Source organism: Hyperolius riggenbachi, chromosome 10 (assembly GCF_040937935.1).
Source record: "Hyperolius riggenbachi isolate aHypRig1 chromosome 10, aHypRig1.pri, whole genome shotgun sequence".
NCBI lineage: Eukaryota > Metazoa > Chordata > Amphibia > Anura > Hyperoliidae > Hyperolius > Hyperolius riggenbachi.
In genome coordinates, this window is record NC_090655.1 from 61,686,429 (window position 1) to 61,702,321 (window position 15,893).

The following is a 15,893-nucleotide window of genomic DNA, read 5'->3' on the forward strand; positions in this document are numbered from 1 at the left end:
AGACTATCTATACAGAGGCATCTAATTCTGACTTTCTATACAGAGACATCTAATCCAGACTATCTATACAGAGGCATCTAATCCAGACTATCTATACAGAGGCAGAGGACTATCTATACAGAGCGGTTGTCCAGCGGATGGGTGAGCGACTTCTGCTTTACAACGGTAGTTTCGTTTGTCTCGGCCGCAATGTCTTGTGCTTACACATGCTGCATCGCTTGCTTTTGTACACGCTTCATGGTGGCATATTCCATACTCAGTGCTAACTGATTCAACAACTGCGATTGAGTTGTGATCTGGACACCACAAGTTTTCGCACCGGGTGCCACCAACCCTAGTAACGCCTCTGATACCAGGCATGGGCAAACTTGGCCCTCCAGCTGTTAAGGGAACTTCAAATCCCACAATGCATTGCAGAAGTGAGACAGCCACAGTCATGACTCATAAAGGCAAATGCATTGTGGGACTTGTAGTTCCTTAACAGCTGGAGGGCCAAGTTTGCCCATGCCTGATCTATACAGAGGCATCTAATCCTGACTATATATACTGAGGTACCTATTGCTAACTATCTATACAGAAGCATCTAATCCTGGCTACCTGTGCAGAGGCATCTAATCTGGGCTATTTGTACAGAGGCATCTAATCCTGGCTACCTATAAAGAGGAATCTAATCCTGACTATCTATACAGAAGCATCTAATCCTTATCCTTGCTACCTATACAGAGCCATCTAATCCTGGCTACCTATACAGAGGCATCTAATCCGGACTATCTATACAGTGGCATCTAATCCTGGCTACCTATACAGAGGCATCTAATCCGGACTATCTATACAGAGGCATCTAATCCTGACTATCTATACAGAGGCATCTAATCCTGGCTACCTATACAGAGACATCTAATCCGGACTATCTATACAGTGGCATCTAATCCTGGCTACCTATACAGAGGCATCTAATCCTGGCTACCTATACAGAGGCATCTAATCCTGGCTACCTATACAGAGGCATCTAATCCTGGCTACCTATACAGAGGCATCTAATCCTGACTATCTATACAGTGGCATCTAATCCTGGCTACCTATACAGAGGCATCTAATCCTGGCTACCTATACAGAGGCATCTAATCCTGGCTACCTATACAGAGGCACCTAATCCTGACTATCTATACAGAGGCATCTAATCCTAGCTCCCTATACAGAGGCATCTAATCCGGACTCCCTATACAGAGGCATCTAATCCGGACTATCTATACAGAGACATCTAATCCGGACTACCTATACAGAGGCATCTAATCCTGACTACCTATACAGAAGCATCTAATCCTGACCATCTATACAGTGGCATCTAATCCTGGCTACCTATACAGAGGCATCTAATCCTGGCTACCTATACAGAGGCATCTAATCCTGGCTACCTATACAGAGGCACCTAATCCTGACTATCTATACAGAGGCATCTAATCCTAGCTCCCTATACAGAGGCATCTAATCCGGACTCCCTATACAGAGGCATCTAATCCTGACTCCCTATACAGAGGCATCTAATCCTAGCTCCCTATACAGAGGCATCTAATCCTAGCTCCCTATACAGAGGCATCTAATCCTGACTATACAGAGGCATCTAATCTTGGCTACCTTTACAGAGACATCTAATCCGGAGTATCTGTACAGAGACATCTAATCCTGACTATCTATACAGAGGCATCTAATCCTGGCTACCTATACAGAGGCACCTAATCCTGACTATCTATACAGAGGCATCTAATCCTGGCTACCTATACAGAGGCATCTAATCCTGGCTACCTATACAGAGGCATCTAATCCTGACTATCTATACAGAGGCATCTAATCCTAGCTCCCTATACAGAGGCATCTAATCCTTGCTACCTATACAGAACCATCTAATCCTGGCTACTTATACAGAGGCATCTAATCCAGACTATCTATACAGAGGCAGAGGACTATCTATACAGAGCGGTTGTCCAGCGGATGGGTGAGAGACTTTACAATTTTACAACGGTAGTTTCGTTTGTCTCGGCCGCAATGTCTTGTGCTTACACATGCTGCATCGCTTGCTTTTGTACACGCTTCATGGTGGCATATTCCATACTCAGTTCTAACTGATTCAACAACTGCGATTGAGTTGTGATCTGGACACCACAAGTTTTCGCACCGGGTGCCACCAACCCTAGTAACGCCTCTGATACCAGGCATGGGCAAACTTGGCCCTCCAGCTGTTAAGGGAACTTCAAATCCCACAATGCATTGCAAAAGTGTGACAGCCACAGTCATGACTCATAAAGGCAAATGCATTGTGGGACTTGTAGTTCCTTAACAGCTGGAGGGCCAAGTTTGCCTATGCCTGATCTATACAGAGGCATCTAATCCTGACTATATATACTGAGGTACCTATTGCTAACTATCTATACAGAAGCATCTAATCCTGGCTATGTATACTGAGGTACCTATTCCTAAGGGCCCATTTCCACTATCGCGAATTTGCATGCGTTTGCCGCAAGCCAATTTGCATAGCCAATACAAGTGGATGGGACTGTTTCCACTTGTCAAGATTTCTGAGCATTTTCGTCCGCGTCAAAAATTTGCGTGGCAAAGCCATCAGAATTTGCATACCGCTATACGGGTGTATGCGAATTTCCATGCGAAATCGCACGCAATTGAAAAGCACACAGGCACTGCCATGGTTAAATTTGCATACAGCGTCATTCATGCGAATTCGCATTTTCACACCGCACAAGTGGAAATGGGCCTGACTATCTATACAGAGGCATCTAATCCTGACTATCTATACAGAGGCATTTAATCCTGACTATCTATACTGAGGCATCTAATCCTGACTATCTATACTGAGGCATCTAATCCTGGCTACCTATAAAGAGGCATCTAATCCTGACTATCTACAGGGAGTGCAGAATTATTAGGCAAGTAGTATTTTTGAGGAATAATTTTATTATTGAACAACAACCATGTTCTCAATGAACCCAAAAAACTCATTAATATCAAAGCTGAATATTTTTGAAAGCAGTTTTTAGTTTGTTTTTAGTTTTAGCTATTTTAGGGGGATATATGTGTGTGCAGATGACTATTACTGTGCATAATTATTAGGCAACTTAACAAAAAACAAATATATACCCATTTCAAGTATTTATTTTTACCAGTGAAACAAATATAACATCTCAACATTCACAAATATACCTTTCTGACATTCAAAAACAAAACAAAAACAAATCAGTGACCAATATAGCCACCTTTCTTTGCAAGGACACTCAAAAGCCTGCCATCCCTGGATTCTGTCAGTGTTTTGATCTGTTCACCATCAACATTGCGTGCAGCAGCAGCCACAGTCTCCCAGACACTGTTCAGAGAGGTGTACTGTTTTCCCTCCTTGTAAATCTCACATTTTATGATGGACCACAGGTTCTCAATGGGGTTCAGATCAGGTGAACAAGGAGGCCATGTCATTGGTTTTTCTTCTTTTATACCCTTTCTTGCCAGCCACGCTGTGGAGTACTTGGACGCTTGTGATGGAGCATTGTCCTGCATGAAAATCATGTTTTTCTTGAAGGATGCAGACTTCTTCCTGTATCACTGCTTGAAGAAGGTGTCTTCCGGAAACTGGCAGTAGGACTGGGAGTTGAGCTTGACTCCATCCTCAACCCGAAAAGGCCCCACAAGCTCATCTTTGATGATACCAGCCCAAACCAATACTCCACCTCCACCTTGCTGGCGTCTGAGTCGGACTGGAGCTCTCTGCCCTTTACCAATCTAGCTATGGGCCCATCCATCTGGCCCATCACGACTCACTCACATTTCATCAGTCCATAAAACCTTAGAAATATCTTGAGATATTTCTTGGCCCGGTCTTGATGTTTCAGCTTGTGTGTCTTGTTCAGTGGTGGTCGTCTTTCAGCCTTTCTTACCTTGGCCATGTCTCTGAGTATTGCACACCTTGTGCTTTTGGGCACTCCAGTGATGTTGCAGCTCTGAAATATGGCCAAACTGGTGGCAAGTGGCATCTTGGCAGCTGCACGCTTGACTTTTCTCAGTTCATGGGCAGTTATTTTGCGCCTTGGCTTTACCACACGCTTCTTGCGACCCTGCTGACTATTTTGAATGAAACGCTTGATTGTTCGATGATCACGCTTCAGAAGCTTTGCAATTTTAAGAGTGCTGCATCCCTCTGCAAGATATCTCACTATTTTTGACTTTTATGAGCCTGTCAAGTCCTTCTTTTGACCCATTTTGCCAAACAAAAGGAAGTTGCCTAATAATTATGCACACCTGATATAGGGTGTTGATGTCATTAGACCACACCCCCTCTCATTACAGAGATGCTCATTACCTAATATGCTTAATTGGTAGTAGGCTTTCGAACCTATACAGCTTGAAGTAAGACAACATGAATAAAGAGGATGATGTGGTCAAAATACTACATTGCACTTTTGGACCATGCCAGCACACAAACTCCTCTACTGATATAGGACTCCTCAGATGTGTGTATACATGTCATGTGAAAGAGAGACAACGGTATCACACTAATGCTGTGTCTCTCTTTCATATGACATGTATACACACATCTGAGGAGTCCTATATCAGTGGAGGAGTTTGTGTGCTGGCATGGTCCAAAAACGCGATTGCTAATCGTTAGTGGTTGGCCTATTGTTCTGGTGAGAATATATCATTACTGCTATGAACTGTATATGAAGAATTATTGGTTGGACTATTAACTGGATACCTGTGGATCACACCTATTGAGGGTGTTGTGGACTTTTTTAAATGTGGAATCTTGTGTATTAATATGTGGGTTGTTGAGCGCTGTTTCCATAGAATAGAAATTATGTATACTGAGTTACCTATTCTTGGCTACCTATACAGAGGCATCTAATCCTGGCTACCTATACAGAGGCGTTTCCTTCCGGGTACCACGTGACAATGACGTCCATGCCACCTGCATCAGCATGTAGCTGCATACGGAGGTCCACCGTGTGTCATCCACCCAGTGCTCACTGCGGATGGGTGAGAGACTTCTGCATTACAATAGCTCCGTTTGTCTCTGGGCCGCAATGTCTTGTGCTTACATATGCTGCATCGCTTGCTTTTGTACACGCTTCATGGTGGCATATTCCATACTCAAGAGTTCTAACTGATTCAACAACTGCGATTGAGTTGTGATCTGGACACTCTGCTGGAATAGTGTGGACACTGCTGGAATTATTGCGTTGGGAATTGTTTGAGGAATTAAAGTATAAGTTTAAGGCGCAAAGCATCATTGTTTTTGCATCATGAATTGTGCTTGATGCTATTAACATTCAAATGAATATCTGGGGATTGCGACCAGGGATACCTGCTCTCTGAACTGTTGCTCAAACATAGTAGGTGAAGTCCAGCGGACCATTCATAGCACTGCCATGGCATGCACGTCCCGAGGTAGTGACCAAAAATAACAATACAGGACGACTTCCGAGGCCCTGCTGTATGACACTGATAGACTGTACTACCTTTAACGAGAATCTGTTATGGAGGGCAAGTCTGCCATCCATTCAAGTAAAAGGTATGCACTGACTGCAAACAGCTGTTTGTGTAGTGACGGCCGTGCTGGACTGGTGCACACCATGACGAGAGTGCAGGTGATGACGGCTTTCCAGCCCATATGGTCGCCGGGCTGAGGTAGCTGTTATGACAGAACAGTGACTCCTCCTCCGGGCTGTACTGCGCAGGCGCAGAACTACCTTCCCTTTAAGGCCAGGTAGTCTGCTACCTGCCGGTCCAGGCGTTGGTGGAGGGTGGATCCGGAAGGGCTAAGGCGAGGCGTTGGACTAAAGAATGTCCGCATGTCCAACATCACCATGAGATCGCTGGAGTGCCCTGTCCTTGCCTGCCTGGACATGGGAGGTGGATTACTGGCAGTGGTACCTTTATTGCGTTGTGCTGTGACATCACCCTTAAACGCATTGTAAAGCATAGTTGCCAGCTTGTTCTGCATGTGCTGTATCCTTTCTGCCTTCAGGTGAGTTGGTAACTTGTCTGCCACTTTGTGCCTATACCGAGGGTCTAGTAGTGTGGCCACCCAGTACAGCTCATTCCCCTTGAGGTTTTTTTATACGGGGGTCCATCAATAGGCTGGACAGCATGAAAGACGCCATCTGCACAAAGTTGGATCCAGACGTACTATCCATCTCCTCTTGCTCTTCCTCAGTGACATCAGGTAAGTCGTCCTCCTCCTGGAACCTTGCAGAGGGACAGAGGAGAGAGAGTTGTGTGAAACGTCACCCCAGGATACCGTAGAAGTGCTAACACCTTTGGACTTATATAAAGTCCTCCCCCAGCCACGAACAATACCACGGGAACGTCGAGCAGCACAAGCCCCCTGCGACTCCTGCTGTGGTTGTTCTTCTGCCGACACCTCCTCCAAAGAAACACCTTCCTCATCATCCGAGTCTGACTCCTCTTCCCCACACGACTCTTCCTCCTCAACCCCCTGTGCTGCCGCAGGCATTGAGGAAATATCTTGTTTTGATGAAAATTGCTCCCACAACTGCTCCTCCCGTAACTGTTCCTGTTCACGCTCCACCACAGCTTTATCCACCACCCTACGCACGGCACGCTCCAGGAAGTAAGCGTACGGGATCAAGTCGCTGATGGTGCCTTCACTGTGACTCACCAGGTTGGTCACCTCCTCACACGGCCGCATGAGCCTGCATGCATTTCGCATCAGTGTCCAGTTGTTGGGCCAGAACATCCCCATCTCCCCAGATTGTGTCCTTTTACTGTAATTGTACAGGTACTTGGTGACGGCTTTCTCCCGTTCTAGCAGGCAAGAGAGCATGACCAGGGTCGAATTCCAGCGAGTCAGGCTATCACATATCAAGCATCTCACCGGCAAGTTGTTTCACCGCTGAATGTCCACAAAGCGTGCCACTCCACAAGGGAGTGGCTACAATGTGCCTGCTGACTGTGATGTAGAGGGTCAAAGTTGACCCTAGTGGTGCACTATGGGGGCGAACCACCGAAAGTTCGCCTGGAACCGTTCGCCGACGAACCGTTCGGGCCATCTTTAGCCATACATAGTGACTGTTGTATGAAAAATCACGTGGCAACATATAGGAAATTGCACTTAGGAATCACTGTGAATCGTGATCAGATTTACAGCATATTTATTAATCGAAACATTTTCACAGTGGAAAGGGGCTATAAGAGGTTACCCACCTTCTGACAACCATTGGAAACTTTATTTTTTTTTAACATTTGTGGTAATTTTTCATGTCACATTGTAAGCTCTGCTTATTTCAATGTCTGTGTTGTGTCCTCAGGTCTACAATGCTCCAAAGCCAAAAATGGAGCCAGGTATCTGGAAGAAGATTGCAGAACTGGGGTTAGTATTATCTAGCAAGCCTCTACACTTAACATTTGGTGCTCGGGCCTTTTCCTATGCAGCCCCTACTCTATGGAACTCACTTCCACAATCAGTACGAGAGGCTCCTTCTCTGGACAGCTTTAAAAAAAGGCTAAAAACTCACCTCTTTTCCCGAGCCTTTGAGACTGCATAATGCAGGGTCACAGCGCTTTGAGTCCCCAGGGAGAAAAGCGCTATATAAATATTATTGTTATTGTTACATACAATTACATTGTGCACCTCTTCGTTTGTCCAGATTACATACTGGTTAATGAAGGTATACGAACATCTTTATAACTCTGAGTATTCTAACATCTTTATAACAAAACTGAGTACACCCTCCTTTTTTTTTATAAAATATTTTATGAAATCTTTTTATGGGACGATACTGAAGATATGGCACTTTGATGTAATGTAGTCAGTGTACAGCATGTATAATGGTGTAAATATGCCGTTCCATCAAAATAACTCAACACGCAGCCATTCATGTCCAAACCACTGGCAACAAAAGTTGAGCACACCCCTAAGTGAAGAATGTGACAATTGTGCCCAATGTGTCAGTATTTTGTATATATTTGTATATATTTTGCATTATATTTCAGCACTGCCTTAAAGGATACTCGAAGTGACGTGTGACATGAGACAGACATGGGTATGTACAGTGTCTAGCATACAAATAACTATGCTGCGTTCCTTTTTTTTTTCATTCTCTGCCTGAAAGAGTTCAATATCAGGTATGTAAGTGACTTACTCAGTCCTGACTCAGACAGGAAGTGACTACAGTGTGACCCTCACTGATAGGAAATTCCAACTATAAAACCCCTTCCTAGCAGAAAATGGCTTCTGAGAGCAGGAAAGAGATACAAAGGGTCAAAAGCTCATAGATTTTAGCTTTGGCATACTTCAATGAATGTGTCATTGAAGAAAAAACAAAACAGTAAAATTTAAAAAGTAAATTTATCCCCCCTGGCGGTATGATTGCTGCGGCTGCGCGGCCGCTAGGGTTTTTTTTAACCTTTTTATTTTTTTTATTTTTTTAGCATGTAGCTAGCCTAGCGCTAGCTACATGCTTCCCCCCTCCCTGCGGCGTCCCCCTGTCACCTCCGATCGCTGCCGGCGCCGCTTGCCCATAAGGAAATCCCGTTCTGAACGGGATTTCCTTGAGGGCTTCCCCCGTCGCCATGGCGACGACCGGAGTGACGTCACCGACGTCATCGACGTCGTGACATCACACGGAGTCCCGATCCACCCCATAGTGCAGCCTGGCGGCGATTGGCTAGGCTGCGCAAGAGGTATGCGGGGGGGCCCTGTTTAGCGGCGGGTAGCGGCGCATCTGCGGCGGGCGGCGGCGATCGGACCAAACACGCAGCTAGCAAAGTGCTAGCTGCGTGTTAGAAAAAAAAAATTATGCAAATCGGCCCAGCAGGGCCTGAGCGGCACCCTCCGGCGGCTTACCCTGTGTCCAGCACGCTAAGGAGGTTAAACATAAATAAAACTGTAAAATATATCTTAAGTCATTTTTAGGAGAAGGAAGATAGATACAATAGTTGTTTTCATTCGTTTATTTTCGCTTCGGGTGTCCTTTAACTCTCTTGAGCATGGAGTGGAGAGATGGTGGACTGGTCTGGAAGGCAGTGGTGGAGGCTGGCTGGAGAGCTCGATGCAGTCGTCGTCCTCTTCATTCTTTCTCTTGTCATTCTGGTTGTGCTGTCCCTCTGCAGGTCTCTCAGTGGACTCAACTTCTTCACTCACAGCTCAACTCCTCCTACACCCCAGCAGCCCGCATACGGGGACAGCACTGGTTGCTACTCTGATTGGCTGGCAAGGGAAGTGTTCAGGCGGGAGTGATGAAAATAACAGCAAACGGCCTGCTAGGTTATCACACTGTGTGGTCCCTTCTTGTGTCCGGACTCTCTTTTGTGCTCCTCCTCCACATGGCCGTGCATAGCAACCACTGCCGGGAACATACTGGGCATGCGTGGTTACTAATGACTCGGTATCATGCATGCTGACGATGCACTTAGCCATGGCTGCTGTGCAAAGCTGTTTGGGGACATGATCCATGGGGGTGCATGTTGTGGACAGGGCATGCGTCCTGCTATGACTAGAACCAGTCCGATATGTGAATGGGAGGGGGGGTGGACAGCTGCAGTACAGAGGGGAGACCGGTCACAAGAAGGGCCACCAAGTGTTAATATAAAGAATAAGCAGGTAGCTATAACTAAAACACACTAGTTTCCAGTTTTCAATAAGCTGACTGATTAGTTTTAGCTGGTTTTCTCAAATTGCTTTTTTCCCCATCACTCCATCTGGGATTAATCTCCCTGGCGGTATATTAAAAACCGCCAGGGGCAGCGCTGCCGTTTTTTTGCTATTTTTTTTTTTTAAATCATGTAGCGAGCCGAGGGCTCGCTACATGATAGCCGCTGCTCAGCGGCATCCCCTCAGCCCCTCCGATCGCCTCCGGCGATAGGCGATCAGGAAATCCCGTTCAAAGATGACGTCACCGACGTTATGGACGTCGTGACGTCTAAGGGAGACCCGATCCACCCCTTAGCGCTGCCTGGCGCTGATAGGCCAGGCAGCGCAGGGGTCTAGGGGGGGGGGCTGTACGGCGGAGCAGATAGCGGCGATCGAGCGCGGGGCAGCGGCGATCGGTGTGCTGGCGCAGCTAGCAAAGTGCTAGCTGCGTCCAGCAAAAAAAAAATTACGCAAATCGGCCCAGCAGGGCCTGAGAAAACCTCCTGCGCGGCTTACCCCTCATATTCATCTCAGTGACCCCTTTACTTTGTGGGCCATGACCTCCCCTCCCCCCCCCCCCTTTTCCCAATCACTGAACAGAATGGGAGGAGGGGGTGGTAAGTGGCTGCAACAACCATCACCCCACAAAAAGGCCACAGAGGGTAGGAGGTGGTGGGTGGGGAATAATGAGTGTAGATTAGAGTACAAGGCTGCAGCCAATGCTGGATGCTTCATGTAGCTTTCAAGACGACAACACCACCAAAAGCTGCCACTGTTTAAAAAACACTTCCATTTATTTGAATAGAATGGCAGTAGATACCTTTTATGGCCTGCTGAAACCACCGCGTTTACCGCCTGTGTGAATCAGCCCTTAATTGCCTAAGGGGTTGCTGCTCCTCTGGCCCCCTTGTCTATACGGGATCAGCCATATTCCCCAAGGAGGGAATGCAGCTGCAGAATTCTGAAACTCCTAGCATGCCTTTCACCCCCACAATGCATGCTGGGAGTTGGTTCTTTGGGTCTTTCCACACTATGCGCATTGTAATAGGGTCCCAACACAACAGTGGCAAAAAATTATCTGCGATAGATGTGTGTTGGGACCGTGCAGTGAAGCATACAATACAATGAAAACATGCTTCACTGCCACCATAAATGCAGAATGCGTCGGGTAAATGCACAACATGCTCTGTATTACTTCAGTGGAACTTGCTGCACTGCACTAGATGTGAACGTAACATAAAAATACCACTACATCGCATTGGAGTCCGATTATGTTGTCCATTGTGATGGAACGCATTGGATTCGGTGAGAAAGGACCTTCAGTCCATACCACTGACATGCGCTGTTGCTTCGCCCTCCCAAATTTTTCGTTATTGGTAAAGCAGAATTTAATACATTGCAGATTAGTATATAGTCCACACAATATGCACCATGTACAAAAGCCTCTTCCCCTTCAGATAGCCGTTATAAAAAGCCTCTGCTTTGTGCCCCCGATATAGAAGTGTTACTTTATTCCCCCTCTTCCCATAAGATGTGTGTGCAAACAGCCCCAATCCAAACAAGAACTATTATTACCATCCACATCCCCAAATCATTCCCACCCCCCTTTAAAGTAGACCTGAAGTCTTGCACATGACAGAAGAAAACAGAGAAATGCACCCTGTAGGTATTTAGAGAGTTTAGCCTGTTTAATTCTCCCCTAGCTGTGACTAAGCACAAGTAGTAATTTGATTCCTTAGCTATGTCATCTGACTGCCACAGCAGAGATCTCATTTGTAAACACAATGTTAAAGAAAACCTGTAATAAAAAAAATCTCTCTAGGGGATACTTGCCTTGGGAGGTGGAAGCCTCTGGATCCTACCGAGGCTTCCCCCGTCCTCCTTCATCCCTCTGTTTAGCCTGCCGGGACCCCCGAAGTGCGGCAATGTAAATATTTACCTCTCAGCGATCCTGTGCAGGCGTACTAGCGGCTTTTCATTCGGGTAAGGCAGAAATAGCCTAACCGGATTGATCCGCCCTAATACGCAGGCACGAGTCCTTTTGCGCCTGCGCAGTAGAGTGGATCGAACGGCTTCAGCTATTTCTGCCTTACCCGAATGAAAAGCCGCTAGTGCATCTGCGCAGGATCCCGGAGCCTTGTCAGGGTTGTTGGGAGAGCCAACGCTGGATTCCCTGCAGTTACAGGGTTGCGGAAAGCCTTATTGGGACCCTGAGGCTTCCCCCTCCCAAGGTAAGTACCCCCCACAGGACTTTTTTTTTTTAATACAGGGTCTCTTTAACTACTAGCCGACCGCGTGACGCCGATGGGCGTGGCCACAGTGGCAGCCCCATGACTGCCTAACGCCGGCGTAAAGTCCTGGGCTCTGTTTTGCAGGAGATCGCGCACAGGCTGCGCGCGCATCTCCTGCTTGGTGGGCGGGCGGAGCTCCGCCTTCAGTCTCCGAGCACCTATCGCCGCTCGGGAGACTGTTAGACGGCGTAACTACCGTCTAATTACACGTACAGCGCTGCGATCTGCAGCAGCGCTGGGGACAGCCGTGTGACACGTCCCCTCCTGAGACCCAGAGGTGATCAGCTGTCATAGGCTGAAGCCTATGACAGCTGATCACGGGGATTGGTTACAGTATAAAAAAATAAACACTTATTTTTATAAAAAAAAACACACACACAAATAAATAAACAATCATTGGGGGGGGGGGGGGGCGATCAGACAACGCCAACAGAAAGCTCTGTTGGTAGGGAGAAAAAAAGGGGGGGGGGGGTGGAATCACTTGTGTGTTGTGTCGAGTGGCCCTGCAGCTTGGCCTTAAAGCTGCAGTGGCCAATTTAATGCAAAATGGCCTGGTCTTTAGTGGGGTTTAACACTGAGGTCCTCAAGTGGTTAACAATATGTCTGTGAAAGCGGAGAGTAGACCAACTGCAGATTTATTGCAGACTTTGTGTCAGATGTAACAAATGTTTGTTTTTTCTTTAAATGTTATTTTGCTGCTGCTTATCTTTTAGAGCATATAGTAAATTCTGAGTTCAAGTCTGCTTTAAGTATTACCTCCTGGTGGTGGGGCCCGACTTGTTAGATGTTCTCAGCTTGGGGCAGCATGTTGGCGTAGTGGTTAGCGCTCTCGCCTTGCAGTGCTGAGTCCCGGGTTCAAATCCCAGCCAGGTCAACATCTGCAAGGAGTTTGTATCTTCTCCTTGTGTCTGTGTGGGTTTTCTCTGGGCACTCCGGTTTCGTCCCACATCCCAAAAACATACAGATAAGTTAATTGTCTTCCCTCTAAATTGGGCGTAGACTACGATACATACACTACACAATATATACATAGACCTAGTTACCAGGCAGCAGCAGCAAGCAGTTACCAGGCAGCAGCAGCAAGCAGTTACCAGGCAGCAGCAGCAAGCAGTTACCAGGCGGCAGCAGCAAGCAGTTACCAGGCGGCAGCAGCAAGCAGTTACCAGGCAGCAGCAGCAAGCAGTTACCAGGCAGCAGCAGCAAGCAGTTACCAGGCAGCAGCAGCAAGCAGTTACCAGGCGGCAGCAGCAAGCAGTTACCAGGCAGCAGCAGCAAGCAGTTACCAGGCAGCAGCAGCAAGCAGTTACCAGGCAGCAGCAGCAAGCAGTTGTGAGAGTTTGAGAGGCATTTCACTGCTTATCTACTGTCTGTAGAAATGAGGCCTTAAGCAAAACTTGATATGCATGAGAGATCTCATACTGGTGACAAACCTTATTCTGTGCTTAGTGTGCGAAATGTTTTTATACAGAAATTTCATTTTCTCACACATAAGACTCCGAGTCCTCACACTGAGGAGAAGCTGCGCTTTGAGTGTAATAAAATGGTTGATTTACTTCTGAAACCTCGCCATACATGAGTGATGTTGCACTACTGAGTGGCCCTGTTTATGTTCTGAGTGTTGGAAATGTTACAGAGGTAAAGCAAACCTTGTCATGCATGAGCGATCTCGCATAATTGAGAAGCCCGTTGTATGTGCTGAGTGTGGAAAATGTTAGAGGTAAAGCAAACCTTGTCATACATGAGCGATCTCGCATAATTGAGAAGCCTGTTGTATGTGCTGAGTGTGGGAAATGTTAGAGGTAAAGCAAAACTTGTCATACATGAGCGATCTCACATAATTGAGAAGCCTGTTGTATGTGCTGAGTGTGGGAAATATTAGAGGTAAAGCAAACCTTGTTATGCATGAGCGATCTCGCATAATTGAGAAGCCCTATTTATGTCATGAGTGTGGGAAATGTTTGAGGTAAAGCAAACCTAGTCATACATGAGAGAGAGCACATATACCAGGCTTCTCAATTGTGTGCGGAGTGTGGGAAATGTTTCAGAGGTAAAGCAAATCTTGTCATATATGAGTGATCTTAAACTATTGAAAAGCTCTATTTATGTGATGAGTGAGGGAAATGTTTTGGAGGCAAAGAAAATCTTGTCATATATGAGAGATCTCACAATGACAGACATGACACTCGACTCATACTCATTGCAAATGTCTAACAAGTGGAGATTTATGCCAAAATATTTCCAACACTCATCACATAAATAGAGATTTCAATAGTGTGTGCTCACACATGTATAAGGTTTGCTTTACCTCCAAAACCTTTCCCACACTCGGCACATAAAATCTCAGTAGTGTGTGATCATTCAGGTATGACAGTTTGTGTTACCCCTAAAACATTTCCCACACTCATGACATAAATATGACATAAATATGATGTCTCAATTGTGTGACATCTCACATGTATGGCAAGGTGTGCTTAACCTCTAAAGCAAACCTTGTCTTACACAAGAGATCTCACACAATTGAGAAGCCTGCTGTATGTGCTGAGTGTGTGGGAAATGTTTTTGAGATAAAGCTACCCTTGCCCATACATGAGTGATCTTACACCACTGAGTGTCCCTATTTATGTCCTGAGTGTTGGAAATATGTCAGAGGAAAAGCAAACCTTGTCATACATGAGTGATCTTACACTACTGAGTGTCCCTATTTATGTCCTGAGTGTTGGAAATATGTCAGAGGAAAAGCAAACCTTGTCATACATGAGTGATCTTAAACTATTGAAAATCTCTATTTATGTGAGGAGTTAGGGAAATGTTTTGGAGGTAAAGAAATAGTCATATATGATGGATATCACAATGACGGGCACGATACTCTACCCATACTCAAATCAAATGTCTGATAAGCAGAGAGTTATGCCCAAAACATTTCCCACACTCGGCACATAAATAGAGCTTTTCAGTAGTGTGTGCGCTCTCTTATTTGACAAGGTTTGCTTTACCTCTAAAACATTTCCCACACTCAGCACATAAACAGGGCCTCTCAGTAGTCTACGATCACTCAGGTATGACAAGGTTTGCTTAACCTCTAAAACATTTCCCACACTCGGCACATAAATAGGGCCTTTCAGCAGTGTGAGATACTTGTATATGACAAGATTTGCTTTACCTTCAGAACATTCCCACACAGCATAATATGTGGTCATGTCAGAGATAGCCTGATAGCAAGTGGTACAGGATAATGAGAATGCACATAGGGGCTTCTAAGTAGTGTGAGAGCAGCAGCTCGCCAGCAGCCTAGCGCTGTACTGAGCAGCAATTCCATCAACTTAGTCACATTTCTGGAACAGTAACCCATCACCACTCCTGTCCTGAAATAGTGCTTTTACATATAAAGTCACCCAATCAGTGTAACCCCTTACCTCCCAGCACAGCTATTCCATCCCCTCTGCACACTTTTCATGTAGATATTTGTTCAGTGCCGACACTGATGAACAATTCTCCAATTGATTAACATCTATATGTCTTTTTGTTTCCCCCAGGCTGTGTATAAGAGAGATGACCCTGAACCTCTCAGGAAGGATTGGCACATTGGGTCACATGCAGCATCAGGAGCAGTACAGAGGATGCAGTAGACCGGTGCCTGGAGATCTGGTATGTTTCCACTGCGTACCGCTCTGCATTAGTGGGAGAGGGGTATGGGGGGGGGGGGGGGGGGGGGTTAGTGTCACTCTGAGACCCCCGGGTACTGGAAAGCATAAGCAAGCAGAATTACACATATCCGGCCTCAGGCAATCCCCACCTGTGCAGCATAATAGAGGCTCTGCTGTATCTGTATAAGCAGAGTATCCGCTTTTAGTGCTATTTTACACCATCTGTGTTCCCATACGAATAGCAGATTCCTTAGCAAAATGGAAATTGCAGCAGATATTTTTCAGCGCATTTTTTTTTTCAAATCC

The 15,893-nt window shown here is 46.1% G+C and overlaps 1 long non-coding RNA gene across 2 annotated transcripts in view; it reads left to right on the forward strand.

Annotated features, from left to right (window-relative positions):
- The window catches only part of LOC137533830 (uncharacterized), a 120,962-nt gene that overhangs the window by 68,987 nt on the left and 36,082 nt on the right, over window positions 1-15,893 (forward strand). For both annotated transcript variants that reach the window (XR_011024228.1, XR_011024229.1), the window contains 2 exons: window positions 7,329-7,390; window positions 15,477-15,588. This is a non-coding gene — a long non-coding RNA (uncharacterized lncRNA). The remainder of the gene's footprint in view (window positions 1-7,328; window positions 7,391-15,476; window positions 15,589-15,893) is intronic.